This window comes from Crocuta crocuta, unplaced genomic scaffold (assembly GCF_008692635.1).
Source record: "Crocuta crocuta isolate KB4526 unplaced genomic scaffold, BGI_CrCroc_1.0 scaffold249, whole genome shotgun sequence".
Classification (NCBI taxonomy): Eukaryota; Metazoa; Chordata; class Mammalia; order Carnivora; family Hyaenidae; genus Crocuta; species Crocuta crocuta.
Genome location: NW_027533262.1, coordinates 251,855 through 257,854, shown reverse-complemented (window position 1 = coordinate 257,854; position 6,000 = coordinate 251,855). Strand labels below are relative to the sequence as shown.

The window sequence follows — 6,000 nt, the reverse complement described above, 5'->3', positions numbered from 1 at the left end:
AGCCTTTCTCTGAGTTTTCACAGGATACATACAGCTCTGCTGTCAAAATTATACCCATTCTAGAGATAAGGAAATTGGATCCTTGACTTTACTGATAAAGACTTGATAGCTGGATGTTAAAGCAAAGCCTATCTTTTATTAAACTGCAGGAAGCGACTGTTCATCTTTCTAGACTTTGAATTTTAGTTTTTGGTTCAAGGTTTGCAGTTTCAGGCTCCACATACTTAAAACTATGTTTATATATAATATATATCAATCTTTATATATAGCCTGACAGTTACAGCCTTGGCCTGATCTATGTATCTTAAACATGGAAAATGCATATCTAGTTATGCCTCTATTTTAACACTGTGTGCTGCTTTATCTATTTGTTAAAGTATTTATTAGTCATCCTCATGGATGATCTCAGTTTAAGGTAGAAACTTCAGATGTTAGATTAACAGCTGTGTTTCTCCTTTTGGGAAATTATAGACTGAAATAAATGCATAATTATAAACAAATAACATGTAAACATAAAAGACAAACATAGCCCTTCTGGTATTTGATATGTGTCAAATATATTTTGACATATCAAAGTAAAAAGAAAGAATGTAATATATCTAAAATAAAATCATTAGCAAAAAATTTTTTTGATTCTGCATAAATAACTAGTGTTCAAAGATATTTTTCTTGGGGGAAAAAGAATTACACTGAATTTGAATTTTTAAGATATGTACATTTTTGTAGCAGCAACAGACAAATCTGCCACATTTCCAAATTTTAATGAGCATAGCCAGAAATGATTACAATGAGATTTTCCCCCCAATTTGGCATTAAAAATACATGTGAGACTCTAGAGGGCACTCTATTCCTATTGTTTTTCAAGAGGTGGTGAAATTCTTTCAAATGCAGTGATGAATGCATATATTTAAAATTCACTGTGAATACTTACAAGAAGGTTAGAGTACTTATGCAAGATCATGAAATCAGTATGGATTAATGGGACTTTTGTGTTCTGTGTTACATGTTTCCACTTGGGATAGTTTACGTTCTTTAATGCCTGGGATGGTAATTAAGTTCTCCAGAGAATGTATGTACATTTACAAGGTTAAATGTTCTAATATGCATAGGTCTAATTGTTTTCTCTGCATTGCTTATGTTTTACTTAATTTATTTACTTGATTATTATTGTTAGCAATAACATTATCATTAATACTAATACAATTAAAACCCTTTATTCAGAATTTTGAGACATTTTCTGGGAGCAGGATCATCATAATACTTTGATTTTCCCCTAATTACATGCACATTAAATACAACATATATTATAATATATATAATATATAGGAAGGCCTCATCAGATGCCTGGATTACAGTAGGTGTTAACTGAATGTTTCTTAAATCTGAATCCAAAGACTAAGAAAACTTTTAATATTAATGAAGATATTATCTGTGCCATCTTCCCTGGGCCTTTCATGGGCTAGGTGATAGAGCCTGGTCGCTTGCTTGTTTAATTAAGCTGAGAGACCATTTTTGTTTGTCAGTAGGTCTTTAAAAATCTGTGTGGGGCTGCATTTAAATTTTAATTTTATATTAGATTATTAATTTAGAATAATGCATTTTAAATTCTAACAATGCTCACATTCCCTCATTGTTGTACCTCACCTGCCTGGTGCATAAAAGGCTATGTGCATTTAAAACCTCTGTCTGGGTATACCCAGAATCTTTGGCTGGGAGCAGCTATCTATCTTGAACACCATTTTGTGGTTGAATAAGCATTATCTCATTAATGTGGTTTATCAGCCCATGTGTAAAAACATCTTTAGTTTCCTTAATCTTCCCATTGTTTACAGCTGGGATTTGATTTCCATTTGTAGGCTCAACTTTGCCAGAGTTGACCAAGGGGAATTGAAGTCTTAGGAATAACCTTAACTGATTTTGCTTTCAGTGCTAATAACTTGTGTTATATAAAGCTCCCATCATGTACCCCATTTCCAGGAAGTGGAAACTGAGTTTTCTTCCATATGTCTGAATTATATTTAGTTAACTTTCTAGTTACGCACTGGATTCTTCCCCAAGTAACTTGAATCCTGTTTTACCTTCTAGGTCTGGAGATGGATGTTGCAGATGAACTACTGGCCACTAGAGGAGGTTATGTTTTCTGCTGCCAGTTAGCCACATTCTATATATTCTCAGGGTAACTTTGCACACCTTGTTGGATTCTCCTGCCACAAACAGTTGCCTTCATACTCTTAACCTGGTAGTCATAATCCATTCATGCAGCACTTTCAAACACATTATTTAATTTACTTATCATATCAGCTCTGATAACAAGCATTTATAAATTGGATACCATCACTCATTTTGTATAGATAATAAAAATATAGCTGAAAAAGTCAGGATTTGCAGCGATGTTTTCATATTACAGATATCAAAGCATTTTTTGTTTGTTTGTTTTTAAAGTAATTGCAACTAGTAATATGCCTTACTGCCTTCCTTAAACTTCTTGTTATTGTTGAGTCTGCTTACGCTCTTGCCCCACATTGTGAAGCCTTACTACTTTTGTTGTGTTTTTTTGAATTTGAGCTTATATTCTGACTCTGGCAAGTGGATTATCATCTTATTAGGAATAAGACTCACTATTCCCAAGGCTCAGAATATCACAATAAGCACACAGAAGCATCTTCTTTGCTACCAACTTAACATTCTCTTTTCAAACCGAGTATCACAAACTTACCTGAAAAGAATCCCCTAAGAGTTCGTAATAGACACAGATTGCCAGGTTACCAAGTTTTATCCCTGAGCACACTGTAGTTTAGTAGGTTTGGGATGAGGTCTGGGAGCTTTTCAAAAAGGGTTGTAGATAGTTCTTACCTTCAAGCAAATTTGAAAATCAATTTCTGGAGCACAGTTTCTTAGAATGGTGTGACATTAACTTGCTCATGCTCATTTCCTTTTCTACGTCTTTTTCTCAGTAGATGAATTGGAGCATCTTTCTTCCCTTTTTTTCCCTCCTCCACTGCTGAGCTCCTCCTGTCAACAACAGAATTTCATTCTGCTAGCTCATCAGCCCACTGTGTAATTTGGGTTTGGAAAGCCATTTGATCTACAGATGCTCCTTGTTTTGAATTGAATTGAAGAAAATGATTCTGAAATTTTACCCACCCAAGATAATTTTATGCCATAGTATTTCTAAAGGCCACCCAATAATGAAAGAGTTTTGGAAACAGATGATGTTGGATCTTAAATTCTTTTATTATCTTCTCAGAAGGAGGTGATATTTCTTTTCCTAAATAACCATCCTCTATTCTGCAGAAGTTGCCAGATTATCTCAATGACTCCTAAATTAAATTCTAGGAGGCCCTTAGCACACTATAAACACAAAGCACACATATAAATATCCCACAAGAAAAATGACAAATTATGGAATGGTTATTTGTGTCAAGAAATAAGATGTTCTGGAAAAGAATACAATCTAATGTAACCATCTGTCATTGGAAAGAGATTGGAAGTAAATACTCATCTTGAAAACTGCTAAGCTACCCATTGATGATTCTATACAGTTATGTTCTCACATAACTCTAGCAGAGCACATGGAAAGTCACAAGGCCAACAGTGAAATCATATATAGCTACTGTCTCCCAGAGAAGAGACCTCCTGGAGTGGAGGTACTTTGGAGCATTTGCAGTGGTCCTTAGCTGGATAGGTTTAAAATCCTAATTCCGTCAGTTCCAGAATTGGGTTCAGTTTAAGTGAAGCACAAGCTCCTAAAGCTAATGTTTAAAACCAGAGTGCCAATTTATTACTTTGCCATTACATCTGTGTTAAAAACTGGAATCCTCCTATCAACATGGCCAGAATCTGCTTTCTCTCCATGTAAAACTACATGAAAATGAATTTTATTACCAGAAAAACTGATGGTTAAATTTACTATTTTTTTCTGGACATCATCTGGACAGGCACTGCCAATGTTTGGGAAAGACTGTCCTATGATATGGTAACAGATCAATCTTTTCTTCTAACACATACTTTCTTCAGCTATATCACAACTTTTAATTGGGTTACACTCATGTTTCACTGATGTGAGAATTATACTTTTTTTCAGGTGGCTTTGTTTAAATATTACTGTAATTATTCATGGTCAATCTGACCTATATTCTTTTCAAACTAATAACACAAAGAAGTAGGCTGAGGGTTTGGTTTTTTTTGGTTTTTTTTTTTTTTTTTAGCACTATCTTCTTTCATTTATGTATCTTTTATATCCTCAAGTAGCCTATCAGAAGTTATTTTCAACTGAAACACAACATTTTATTCCCCAAATAGGGAAGATACAAATCACTAATTTGCCATATTTAAAAAGAGAGAAAATTCATTTTTAGGCAAATGCTTTACTTCTGGGTGACATTAAGATGAACAATAATTTACCTTGTCAGGAGAGAGATAATACTTGAAACATTACATTACCAATTCTGAATACATTGTACTTGGATTTCACATATTTTGTTCAGTACTGGCCACATATTAATTTTTTAATATTCATTATGAATTGAAGACTTTAATATGGTAATTTAAAAAATTCATGTTTTATTTATTTTAGATATCCATGGTTTTTGCCCTTTTTCCCTCTGGGTATAATGATTTTGATAAACATTGTTCCACTATTATTTGAATATCTGACAGGCTCTCCATTAATATTCCAAATAGCACAACAGTTGACTTTAGTTTGACAGCGAAAAGATGAGTGTACCCTGGCCTCCAATGTTATTGATGTGTTTTGAGTAAGAAATGCCAACCACGTTTGCATGGCTTTATACAGATGTAGAAAATATGAAAAGAAATAAGTTGGCAGAGATGATTTTATGGTGACAATTTTATTAGAAAGAACACCCCAAAGAAATAATATTTCATAAGGCAAAAGGAATATTTACATTAAAACAACAATCCATAATGGAAAGTATTTGCAACAATGTAGCAGATGTGGGCATGCCTGAGGATGTAGGAGATTATTTATGCTATTTCAAATTACTATGCTTTTGAAAATTGAAATAATTTAGTACTATTATTTATATTTCCAATATATGTGTTCATATAATTTTTTCTTTTTTAAAATGTTTTATTTATTTCTGAGAGAGAGAAAGAGAGACAGCATGAGCAGGGGAGGGTCAGAGAGAGAGGGAGATACAGAATCTGAAACAGGCTCCAGGCTCTGAGCTGGCTGTCAGCACAGAGCCTGACGTGGGTCTCAAATCCACGAACCATGAGGTTATGACCTGAGCCAAAGTCAGACACTTAACTGACAGAGCCACCCAGGCGCCTCTAATTTTTTCTTATTTTAGAATCCATTTATATTCAAACATTTTGAGGAGTTTCACTGGCCTTGCTTATGTCTTAAATAGGAATGAGAAAGAAAAGGAAACCATGTACTAGTCACTCTGCCTTTTATGCTACCTCCTTTGTCATAGTTAATCATCACCATAGTCCCTGAAGCAGGTTATATCCTTCCCACACAGAAATGTGAAATTGAGGCACAGAGAGATTGTCATGCTGACGATCACAGACGTAATAATTCCAGCAAAATTGACATTAGAACCTGTCTCTTTTGATTCAGTAACTCATTCCACACTATGTAGTATACTTTGTATAATATGAAACAACTTATAAGAGTTATAATTATTACTTAATAGTACAGTTTTGCTAGTCTTTTACTGTACAGAAAAGGATTGCATTTTTTCTAAACCAAATGAATGTTTGGAGGAAATTTGTTTTTTTTTTTTTTTTTTTTTTTTTGACTGAGCACATCATTGGGTGTGCCAGTGTTTTCCATGCATTATATTGTTAACCCTTCACAACATCCCTTTGTAGTAAATAATGTTGCTATCCTCATGTTACAAATGAGGGAACAAGCTCAATGAGTTTGAAAGTAGCTTATTTAATCGTTAATGTGGAGCCTATTTCCTTTCCTCTCAACTGTGTCCTGTTTGCATATTATATGGCCCATTGTCAGTCAGTAGTGTTATGAAT

General features: G+C 33.9%; 1 long non-coding RNA gene across 3 annotated transcripts in view; it reads right to left on the bottom strand.

Annotated features, from left to right (window-relative positions):
* LOC144217832 (uncharacterized) overlaps positions 1-6,000 on the bottom strand; it is a 58,668-nt gene that overhangs the window by 50,099 nt on the left and 2,569 nt on the right. For all 3 annotated transcript variants that reach the window (XR_013330970.1, XR_013330969.1, XR_013330968.1), the window contains one exon: positions 2,854-3,012. This is a non-coding gene — a long non-coding RNA (uncharacterized LOC144217832). The remainder of the gene's footprint in view (positions 1-2,853; positions 3,013-6,000) is intronic.